The sequence below is a fragment of the Chionomys nivalis genome, chromosome 16 (genome assembly GCF_950005125.1).
Source record: "Chionomys nivalis chromosome 16, mChiNiv1.1, whole genome shotgun sequence".
In the NCBI taxonomy this organism is placed as follows: domain Eukaryota; kingdom Metazoa; phylum Chordata; class Mammalia; order Rodentia; family Cricetidae; genus Chionomys; species Chionomys nivalis.
Window position 1 is genome coordinate 60,061,442 of NC_080101.1, and position 11,657 is coordinate 60,073,098.

An 11,657-nucleotide genomic window follows, 5' to 3' on the forward strand; every position below is an offset into this window, starting at 1 on the left:
TAGGGGCAATACAAATTAGACTTGATGTATTTTTCTTTGGGGAGGGGCACAAGGCTGGGAGAGTGGATGTAGGAGGAATGGGAAGTGAGCGTAATCTGGGTGTATTGTATGAGCATTCTAAATAATTAATAAAAATATTATGTTAGGGAAAAAAGAGTTGAGGGTTAATTTTGGCCACGTCCCAAGTTGAAATTCACCCTGGGCAACATGAGAACCTGTGTTGAAATAAAGTAAAATAAAGTAAAATGCAAATGTTAAGTTGTGATTTTAAAATATTTATTTATTTTGCATGGGGGTGGGCATGCTACAGCATGACCATAGAGGACAACTCTCAGGAGCTAGTTTACTCCTTCTACAGTGAGACTGCAGGACCTGAACTCCAGACACTAAGGCTGACGGCAAGTGCCTTTACTCACTGAGTCATGTCAGTCTTTCTTAAAAAACTCATTCAAGCATTCTAAAGCAAAGTTGGGTGGTATTTCTAGTTCTTTAGTAGAATATCAGTTTTACAAACTTGTTACTTTGTCAAGAACCAATCAAAAGGATTACAGAGTGGAGCGAGTCTATAAGGTAGTGACCAGAGGCCTCCAGTGCTCTGCTCTGTAATCAGCTTTCTAGATCCCCTGAGTGGGGTTAGAGGGATGACTTAATGGTTAAGAGCACTGGCTGCTCTTCCAGAGGAGCTGGGTTCAATTCCCAGCACCCACTTGGCAGCTCACAACCATCTGTAACTCCAGTTCTAGGGGGTCTGATGCCCTCTTCTGCCCTCTGAAGGCACCACTGTGCTCTCAGGGCAGAGGCATAGCTGCCATCACACACCCGTGCAAAAACAAATAACACCACAAGTTACCCAGAGGTTTGCAGTCACCACTAAGTGTTTTGCTTGTTTCTGAGACAGGGTTTCTCTATGTGGCCCTGGCTGTCTGGGAACTCAGTCTGTAGACCAGGCTGGTCTTAAACTCAGAGATCCGCCTGCCTCTGCCTCCAGAATGCTGGGATAGACAGCATGTGCCTCCACTATCTGGCTAGAGAGTGTTTTTTAAAGTAAAACTCTGGAAATTGGGGTCAGCTGTGAACTGTTTGGTTTTTTTTTTTCCTTTAATATTCATCCTAGCTTTAGGTAGCAGAATTGTTACAGAGAACAGCCTGAATTCCAAGCACCAGCAGGACAGAGTAGACTTCATTTTAAAAGAGTAATAATTAGTTTCTTTTTAAAAATGCACTTGGCGACTCCTTGGAAAGCCAGCACAAAAGGCTTATCTTTATTTCTCTGGATTTGGAAGTGGCCCAGTGCAAAAGCTACTGGAAAGGAGGGAGGCATTAGTCAAGGGTATTCACAGGTAAATGTTTTGTTTGCTACTGCCTGAGCTGACAGATACAGTTGGCACAAACAAAGAGTTAGGGAGAAAAGCCTGGGAAATGGGAGGGCCACAAAAAAACTTTGAAAAGTTCACGTGGAATTTCTGGTAATCTGAAAAGGCATTTGGGTTTGGGAATGGCCTGGTAAGGGCCTACGCTCTGGCTAACCTCCAGTCTCATGAGTGGCCGCAAATGGCAAAGAATGTCGACATTAGAAAATCCATTTGCAAAAGTCGTTAAATAAACACCAATAGTCAAAATCAGCAGCAGCAACAAACCCTGGGGAGAAGAGAAAAATTGAATTTCAGAGTTACCATTCTGGAATATTCAAAACATTCAGTTTTCATCCAGTGGGTGGGTGGGGACATGGCTGAGCAGGGAAGGCACTCGTGAGTTTAGGTCCTCGGCACTCAAAGACGTGCCAGGTGGGCATGGCACTCAGCCTGTAATCCAAGCACTAAGGAAGTGGAGAAGGGGGTGCCTGCTGCAAGCTGGCTACCAGGACTGTCACATCAGACACCCTGTGTCCACATGTGAGACCCTGCTTCAACATATAAGATGGAGAGCAATGGAGAAAACATTTGACCTCAACTCTGGCCTCCACATGCCTGTGCACATGCTAGCACACAGCATCCTCACCATAAGTGCCCATGACATGGAAACACGCATACACACAAGCACACCACACACAGCCACATGCACGATAAGTAAATAAACAAATAAGGAACATAAAGGGCCAAGTCACCAATTCTGTGGGAGGGGTATTTTTCTTCTTTTTGAGACAGGGTTTTTCCTGTATATCTCTGAAACTCATTCTGTAAGACAGGCTGACCTCAGAACCCAGAGGCTGCACAGTCAGAGACCTAGGCTAGAGCTAAACACGTGTCATGATTCCTAATGATATTCTGCTCTAGACTGATAGACCCTAGACTGATGGCTCAGCCCAGCTGTCATCAGAGAGGTTTCTCCCAGCAGCTGGTGGAAACAGGTGCAGAGACACATAGCCAAACATTTGCTGGAGCTTAGGGGATCCTTCGGAAGAGGGGGAGGAAGGATTGTAGGAGCCAGAGGGATCAAGGACACCACAAAAAAAAAAAAAAAAAAAAAAAAAAAACAAAACAAAAAAAAAAAAACCACAGAATCAACTAACCTGGGCTCATGGGGCTAACAGAGACTGAACCGATGACCAGGGGGCCTGCATGGACTGGCCGAGGCCCTTTGCACATACGGTGCAGTTGTGTAGCTTGGTCTTCTTCTGAGACTCCTAACAGTGGACAGGGGCTGTCTCTGACTCTATTACCTACTTTTGGAACCTTTCCTCGTACTGGGTTGCCTTGTCCAGCCTCAATAGAGAGGAGGTACCTAGTCTTACTGCAACTTGATATGCCATGGCCAGCAGATACCCGCGGGAAGCCTGCTCTTTTCTGAAGAGCATGGGAGGAGGAGTGGCTAAAGGAAGAGGAGGGGGGTGAGGGAACTGCTGGGAGAGGAGAGGGAAACGGCAGTGGGGTGTAAAACCACGAAAATAGATACATACAAAACAAAAACCAAAACCAAACCCGCTGACCTCAAAATCAGAGATCGTCCTGCCTCTGCCTACTTCAACAAAGCACACTTCCCAGTGGTGCAACTCCTTTTGGGTGGCATTTTCTTTCAAACACCACAGGGGCACTCCATGGCTTCCTTGATTGATTGCATTTTTTTTCAAACACCACAGGGGCACTCCATAGCTTCCTGTCTAAGTCCTTGAGATCCTCAGGACCCCATGATAGCTCTCATGGCTGGGACTCAGGTAAGGGATGTTGTTAGCTTTTAATGCGAGGCTTTATTTATTTATTTAAAAGCTAGGGCCAGAGCTTTACAATAGCTTGTTAGGAGGCAAAAACAGGAACAGGGCTTGGGATATGTTTTAGGGCCCTTTCACCCAGAGTCATCCTTCATGTCTGTCTTCTACCCACAGAATGGTAGAAATGCTTCCATCAAGTCTGATGACTTGGGTTGGATTTCTGGGACCCACATGAGGGACGGTAAGAAGAGACTCCTACCTTTCCTCTGGCGGCAGCCATCAGGTGAGCCAAGATGGGCATGTACAAGTACATCCAGGAGCTGTGGCGGAAGAAGCAGTTGGACGTGATGTGCTTCCTGCTGAGGGTCCGCGCTGCACCGGGCTCCCCACCCCACCCGGCCCGACAAAACGCGAAGGCTGGACTACAAGGCCAAGCAAGGTTATGTCATATATACCGTGGTGGCCGAAAAAGCCCGGTGCCCAAGGGTGTGACCTACGGCAAGCCTGTCCATCATGGTGTGAACCAACTAAAGTTTGCCTCAGTCTGTTGCTGAGGAGAGAGCTGGACGCTACTGTGGGGCTCTGAGAGTCCTGAATTCTTACTGGGTTGGCGAAGATTCCACATACAGATTTTTTGAGGTTATCCTCATCGATCCATTCCATAAAGCTATCAGAAGAAACCCTGACACCCAATGGATCACCAAACCGGTCCATAAGCACAGAGAGATGCGTGGGCTGACATCTGCAGGCTGCAAGAGCCGTGGCCTTGGAAAGGGCTACAAGTTCCACCACACTATTGGTGGCTCTTGCCGTGCAGCCTGGAGAAGGCGCAACACTCTGCAGCTCCATCGTTACCGCTGATACACGTAATGTTTGTACAATTCATACCCAATAAACAATGGAGGACCGTCAAAAAAAAAAAGAAGAAGAAGTGACTCCTATAGGCTGTTTCAGACCTCCACAAGGGAGGCACCATAAGCAGTCCCCTCCCAAATGACCCGCTGAACAAATGGATTAAGACATACATAAATAAAATCAAATACTTTTTTGTCATTTTGAGATAGGGTCTCACTGTAGGCAGAGTTTTCTGTCTCAGCAGTCTGCTCCCAAATAATCACACAGAGATGTATTATCAATTATAAATGTTCAGCTGGTAGCTTATGCTTATTATTAACTAGCTCGTACAACTTAAATTAGCCCATGTGTCTTGGAGTACCTTTTTTCAGCATGGCATGTTCATCTCCTGTGCATTTGGCTAGCAACTCTGCCGTTCTTCTCCCCAGCATCCTGTCGTTTCAGTCTGGCTCTCCTGCCTAACTTCTTTCTACCTAGATATTGGCCCTTTGGCTTTTATTAACCCAGTGGGAGTAATGCATATTCACAGTGTATAAAAAGATTATTCCACATCTCACTAGGTAGCCTTGTCTACCTTGGAACTCTCTGTGTAGACCAGGCTGCCTCAAACTTATAGATATGCACCTGCCTCTCCCTACTGAATGCTAGGATTAAGAATGGTCACAGGAAATGATACTAAAGAGTAGGAATAAGCCATTTTGCATAGCAAACTTTGAGAGCTGATGACCGTGGTCTGTTTGAAGTTGACTCACAACCTGGAAAAGCAAGGTGGGCTTGGGAAGTGGAAACTGCCATTGAGCTCTGCTCTCTTTCTGGAGAAGGGGGCAGGTAGGATACACAGGGAGAACACGCAGGGGACACAGGGAGAACGCGGGGGACACGGAGAACGCGCAGGGGACACAGAGAGAACACGCAGGGGACACAGGGAGAACGCGGGGGACACAGGGAGAACGTGGGGGACACAGGGAGAACGCGCAGGGGACACAGGGAGAACGTGGGGGACACAGGGAGAACGTGGGGGACACAGGGAGAACGCGCAGGGGACACAGGGAGAACGCGGGGGACACGGAGAACGCGCAGGGGACACAGGGAGAACGTGGGGGACACAGGGAGAACGCGGGGGACACGGAGAACACGCAGGGGACACAGGGAGAACGCGCAGGGGACACAGGGAGAACGCGCCAGCCGGGCTTGGCAGTAAAGCTAGTTAGGAAGAGCGCCTGCTGAGAAAGACGCCACTGCATCCTCCAGAAGTAGATGACTAACAGTGAAGGAGTGCGTGAGCAGAGGGACGGCCTCCTGAGGAGCACCTTAAATAGACAAGGAGCCTGGAAGTATTCTAACCCAGCTCTCTATCTCTAAGGGTTGGACAGAACCCTTGGTAAGGGAAGGGGCAGAAGGCAGAAAATAAGAACGTTCAGCACTGCAAATGGAAAAAAAACTTTTCTCCACACTGCTATGGGAAGAAAACATTCCTCATTTAAGGGTTTGTGTGTTTGCTTAGATCTCTCTCTCTCTCTCTCTCTCTCTCTCTCTCTCTCTCTCTCTCTTTCTCTCTCTCCCTCTCCCCCCCGAATGTGTGTGTGTGCACGCGTGTGTGTGTGTGTGTGTGTGTGTGAGTGCGCGCGTGTGTGCACCACACACGGGAAGGATGCCTGAGGAGAAAAGGAGGGGCTGTGGACTCCCTGGGACTGGAGTTACAAGCGGTTGTGAATGGCTCAGTGTGGTGCTGGGAACCAAACTTGTGTGCTCTATAAAGCAGTATTACAGCTGTTTTCCTGATTCGGTGATAAAATCTGATGACTGAAGGAGGCATAGTAGCAGGCAGGAGCAGGATACTGAGAAACTGCATCCTCAACCACAAACACTAGGCAGAGAGAACCGGAAGTGGCAGGAGCTTACCTCCGCTGGCATACTCCTCCAGCAAGGCTGCACCGCTTCCCCAAACAGCACTCCAACTACTGACCAAGTGTTAAATACCTGAACCTATGGGGGCCATTTCCACTCAACCAACCACAAGCTGCAGATGCAGTTAACCCCTGAGGCATTTCTCCAGCCTACTCTCCTCATTTTTATTTTTAGACCTGGTTCTATGCGCTTGTATTAAGAATTTGGTGTGGGAGAATTGTCTGTATTCTGTCAATCATGTTATAAACAAACGCTGATTGGCCAGGCAGGAAATATAGGTGGGAAAACCAGACAGGAAGTAGAAATGATGTAATGAGAGCAGTAGAATTCTGGGAAGGAGGAAGTTGATTCCTCCCTCTCCTGCCCAGACCACCGAAGCAGCAGGATGTGATCTGCCCCACTGAGAAAAGGTACTGAGCCACATGGCAAACATAGATCAAAAAAATGGGTTAATCAAGATGTGAGAGTTAGCCAGTGAGAGGCTAGAGCTAATGGGCCAATCAGCTTTATAATTTATGGAGACCTATGTGTGATTTTCTTTGGGGCTAAACAGTTGTGGGGTACCGGATGGGACAAAAACCCCAACACCACCACAACAAACAGGCACCTCCGTTCATGTTATAGAATGGATAACCAAACAACAAACAAGCCAGCCCCCATTTCATGTTACAAGAATTCATGGGGTCAGGTAATGGTGGTATACACATTTAATCCCAACACTCTTGTGGCAGAGAAAGGTGGATCTTTGTGAGTTCGAGGCTAGCTTGGTCTCCAGAGTGAGTTCAAGGACAACCAGGGTGATTACACAAAAAAAAAAAGAAAGAAAAGAAAAGAAAAAAGATTTCATGGGATTATCAGTGGTACAACTGTTTATAAAAGATGATATATTTCACAGATAACATTGTGGATACGAGCTTTACATAATATCTTTACCTGCTTTCTTGTGTCTATGGATTTAGGTCAAGATATTTAATGATCATCCAACTGGAAACTGCAGGGTGTGGGAAAAAGTGTCTTAGCTGAACAGGGAAAGATGGAGAACAATACTATCTTAATTGTGCAGAATAATATATTTTCTGGCTCTGTTTTACTGGTTAAACAATAGCTTTACAGCAAAATAAGTAATAAATTATTCAATTTCTTCATTAAAAATAGAAAAGCATCGGACATTGAAAGTACAAAGTATTAATAATGAGACAGAGATGTATCTTTTAAAAAGTTCAATAGCATTCTGGAGCTGAGATGCATAATATCAAATTTCACAGCTGAGTGGAGGTGCTCAAAAGTAGAGCCCATCAGGTAGAAGAATCAATGATTTGAAGGTGGGTGATGGGAATGATTTGAAGGTGGTGATGGGGATGATTTAAAGGTGGTGATGGGGATGATTTGAAGGTGGTGATGTAGATGATTTGAAGGTGGGTGGTGGAGATGATTTGAAGGTGGTGATGGGGACGATTTGAAGGTGGGTGATGGGGATGATTTGAAGGTAGTGATGGGGATGATTTGAAGATGGTGATTGAGATGATTTGAAGGTGCTGATGGGGATGATTTGAAGGTGGTGATGAAGATGATTTGAAGATGGTGATGGAGATGATTTGAAGATGGTAATGGAGATGATTTGAAGATGGTGATGGGGATGATTTGAAGGTGATGATGGGGATGATTTGAAGATGGTGATGGGGATGATTTGAAGATGGTGATGGGGATGATTTGAAGGTGGTGATGGGGATGATTTGAAGGTGGTGATGGGGATGATTTGAAGGTGGTGATGGGGATGATTTGAAGATGGTGATGGGATGATTTGAAGGTGGTAATGGGGACGATTTGAAGGTGGGTGATGGGGATGATTTGAAGGTAGTGATGGGGATGATTTGAAGATGGTGATTGAGATTATTTGAAGGTGCTGATGGGGATGATTTGAAGGTGGTGATGAAGATGATTTGAAGATGGTGATGGAGATGATTTGAAGATGGTAATGGAGATGATTTGAAGATGGTGATGGGGATGATTTGAAGGTGGTGATGGGGATGATTTGAAGATGGTGATGGGGATGATTTGAAGGTGGTGATGGGGATGATTTGAAGGTGGTGATGGGGATGATTTGAAGGTGGTGATGGGGATGATTTGAAGATGGTGATGGGATGATTTGAAGGTGGTGATGGGGATAATTTAAAGATGGTGATGGGGATGATTTGAAGGTGGTGATGGGGATGATTTGAAGGTGGTGATGGGGATGATTTGAAGGTGGTGGTGGAGATGATTTGAAGGTGGTGATGGGGGTGATTTGAAGGTGGTGATGGGGATGATTTGAAGGTGATGATGGGGATGATTTGAAGGTGGGGGATGGGGATGATTTGAAGGTGGTGATGGGGATGATTTGAAGGTGGTGGTGGAGATGATTTGAAGGTGGTGGTGGAGATGATTTGAAGGTGGTGATGGGGATGATTTGAAGGTAGTGATGAGGATGATTTGAAGGTGGTGGTGGAGATGATTTGAAGGTGGTGGTGGAGATGATTTGAAGGTGGTGATGGGATGATTTGAAGGTGGTGATGGGATGATTTGAAGATGGTGATGGGGATGATTTGAAGGTGGTGATGGGGATGATTTGAAGGTGGTGATGGGGATGATTTGAAGGTAGTGATGGGGATGATTTGAAGGTGGTGGTGGGGATGATTTGAAGGTGGTGGTGGAGATGATTTGAAGGTGGTGATGGGGATGATTTGAAGGTAGTGATGAGGATGTTCAGTAAGAGAAGCAGAGAATGACAAGAAGACCCAGCAGAGACAGAAAGACCCATGGGCCACCTGCTCCCACCTCACTCCAGTGCCAGAGGAGAGCAAAGAGTGAGGCAGCCCACACTGACAGGGAGAAGGTGGGTGGTGGCGAGGTGTCGGTGATGTAAATTGGGAATAACTGTGGTGTGGATGCAGGGTTTCATTTCTGGGAGACAGAAAAAACACCCTGAAAGCTAGCAGAACCATTGATCAGAAGTGAAGAGAGATACTGGTCACTTTAGACGATTTTATCTTCTGTGACTTTTACCCCAAGACATTTTTTTCAAAACAAAAATGGAATATGCTGTTTCAAGCCATGCCGCTGGTTAGCCTTGAAAACTGTCGGCTATGTGGGAAACACGAAAAACCCAGATACCAATGGCCACATACTACATAATACAATTCACATAAAATGTTCAGAACAAAAAATTCATCGAATTAGAAAACAGATTAGTGGCTTTGGGGTCAAGGCAGGAGACTTGTGCCTGGCAAGCTTTCCCACTTAGTTCTGCAGTTGTTTATTTAGGTACATTGATTTATTTACCTAATATGCCTGTGTGATGTGCATCCCTGCTCATACTGAGGGCGTTTCCTCCTAATACAACATGCAATTGGCAGGCCTGGCAGCAAGCCCCATCCCCTCTGAGCCCTCTTGCTAGCCCTGAAGGCAGGCCTTCCTGTGAGGTGGCGGAAGTGTCCTGTGACGGATAGTGTTGGTGAGCATGTGGCACGGTGAGCGTGTTAAACCCATTGGACTGCACACTTTGAAATGGTGAACTTTATGTTCCAGAACTTATTCACTTTTTGAAAAAGTAAGATAGAGAGAGAGAGAAAATAGGGAAGTAGTCTTGTGTACAGTAGATAATTAACAATTATAGGAAAATTCTAGATTTGTCATTTTCAGCTTTGTTACATGTAATTGTAATTTCTCCTACTCTAAAGGTAAGCTGACCTTTTAACCTACTAAAGTAGTATATTTTCTCCTAAGAGGGCTCCTGAACTTGACAAAGCTTCTGTTCCATAAAACCAGGGTACCCCCAGAAGCTTTGCAAGGCTAAAGAATTCTGTCACCAAACAGGGTGTGCCCTGTGCCAAGAGGGTCTACCTCTCAGTATCTCCATGAGAAGGGCCTCCGCCAGACTGTGCCAGCATCTGCCCATTTCCCCCCAAATCAACACATCTCTGTGCAGTTCTTTCTCTTCACCTTGGATGTGTCGCCTGCCTGGAGCCAGCTCCCAGGTAGCCTTCAGAAAGGCTTCGCACCTCCATCTGCAACATCGACGCCTCCCGCTGGCATTGGCGAAGAGATGTGAGCATTTTCAACAGTCAGTGCTTGCTCAGCTTACACTGCTTCTGTGCGCGAATGTATAAAACATTTATACGCATTCGTGGGCTTGTGTATGACTACATGAATAGTATATATGCTTTCAATTTATTTTCTCAAGAGCTAGTCATCTATAAACATGTCCAAGGCAGCGGCGATGCCTCGTTTGTTTACATTTGGAAGTCTCTATGTTTTCACTTTACAGTTTACAGTATGTGCACACCCCTGTGCCAATTTCTGCGCAGGAGAATGACGCTTTGGAGTTGAATTCTTTCCTTTAAGGGTGCCAATCACTGAATACTGAAACCACCAGAAGAGCACAATTAAGAATGTTAATGCACCGGGTGGTGGTGGTATATGTTTTTAATCCCAGCACTAGGGAGATGAGTTTGAGGGCAGCCTGGTGTACAAAGCCAGTTCCAGGACAGCCAGGACTGTTACACAGAGAAGCCCTATCTGGGTCAGGGGGAGGTGGCTCTCCTCTGCATCGCTGTCCCGATGTAGACTGAGGACCAACCAGATAGAATGGGCCGCTCTCCTCTGCATCGCCTTCTTGCGACTTTGGTACTGCGGCTAAGCAAAGCACCCTTCCTAGAGTAGAAGAGCAGTGGAATGGTGTGTTTTCAGGGTGTGGAGGATAGCGGTTTAGGATGTGGGTGGCTGGTCTTATGGAGACAGGGAACTTCTGCCCTCCCTGTGGTTGGTCGTGGTACCTTTATGTTTTCTTCCAGTTTTGAACTCTTCTCTTGGACAAAAGGAACTCCAGCAATGTAAGTCACTGTCCACACCAGTTTAAGCTGTCCGAGATGGGTGGTGATCCCCTCACTCCCACCGCCGCCACCCAGTACACAGCCGTATTAAAGTGGGCAGAGGAGTCACTCCCTTTTAATGCTCTGCTTTTCCCAGTCAAGAGGAGTCCTTTGAGGCTTCACGGAGGACAAGGCTGCCAGGCTTCCTAGAAGGGTTTAGAGAAAATAGCAGGTGCTTGCTGGGCTAGAAATCCCAGGTTGTAGAAAAAAAACAAGAGGAGCTGGGCTTGCTGGTGTGTACCTGCTTGGTGGTGCAGACCTGCTTGGTGGTGTAGACCTGCTTGGTGGTGCATGCTTGCTTGGTGGTGCACGCCTGCTTGGTGGCGCACGCCTGCTTGGTGGTGCAGACCTGCTTGGTGGTGCAGACCTGCTTGGTGGTGCAGACCTGCTTGGTGGCGCACTTGGTCCCTGCACTCAGGAGGGAGGATCAAGTGTTCAAGGTCACTCTTGGTTATTTTGTGAGTTTTAGGATAGCCTGGGCTACTTGAAACCCTATCTCAAACAAACAAAAACAAGCAAACTAGAAATGCAGACAAATCGAATTCTGTTTTGTGTAGGGAAGCCAGAGGGGAACTTCTTTTGGTTCGCTACTGACGATACCAAATATGACGTCACCAACTATGACGTCATGGGGAAGCAGATGGACACCATGTTTAATTTTAATGTCACTTTAAATTGAATTGTGTAACTGAAATTTTTATTTCAGTGTTTTATAATTTCCTTCAGCCTGTCCTTCCTTCCTCCTCCTCTTCCTCCCCCCTCTCTTTCTTATGCACATGTGCGCGTGTGTGTGCACGCATACACACACACACACACACACACACACATTTTGGTCCAAAGTC

The 11,657-nt window shown here is 46.5% G+C and overlaps 1 pseudogene; it reads left to right on the forward strand.

Annotated features, from left to right (window-relative positions):
- Positions 1-3,438: 3,438 nt before the first annotated feature.
- Positions 3,439-4,006, forward strand: LOC130888135 (60S ribosomal protein L15-like; annotated as a pseudogene).
- The last annotated feature ends 7,651 nt before the right edge of the window (positions 4,007-11,657 follow it).